Source organism: Geospiza fortis, unplaced genomic scaffold (assembly GCF_000277835.1).
Source record: "Geospiza fortis unplaced genomic scaffold, GeoFor_1.0 scaffold33, whole genome shotgun sequence".
Taxonomy (NCBI): Eukaryota; Metazoa; Chordata; class Aves; order Passeriformes; family Thraupidae; genus Geospiza; species Geospiza fortis.
The window spans coordinates 57,162-57,422 of NW_005054766.1; positions in this window are offsets into that span (position 1 = coordinate 57,162).

Genomic DNA, 261 nt, shown 5'->3' on the forward strand with positions numbered 1-261 from the left:
AGGGGCGGGGAGGGGGGAAAAAGGGCAGCCAGAGGGGTGAAAAGGGGCCGGGAGGAATTTGGGGGGATTACAGGGGATTTGGGAGGAGTTAAAGGATGTTGTAAGAGATTCCAGGTGTGTGAAAAGGGGGTTGGGGGCGGTAAAGAGGATTTGGAGGAGTTGAGGAGAATTTTGGGGGGTAGAGAGGAGTTTAAGGGGGTGGGGGATGTTTGGGGGTGTTAAAGAGGTGAGATGGGGGTGCTGCAGGCCCAGCGGGTTATT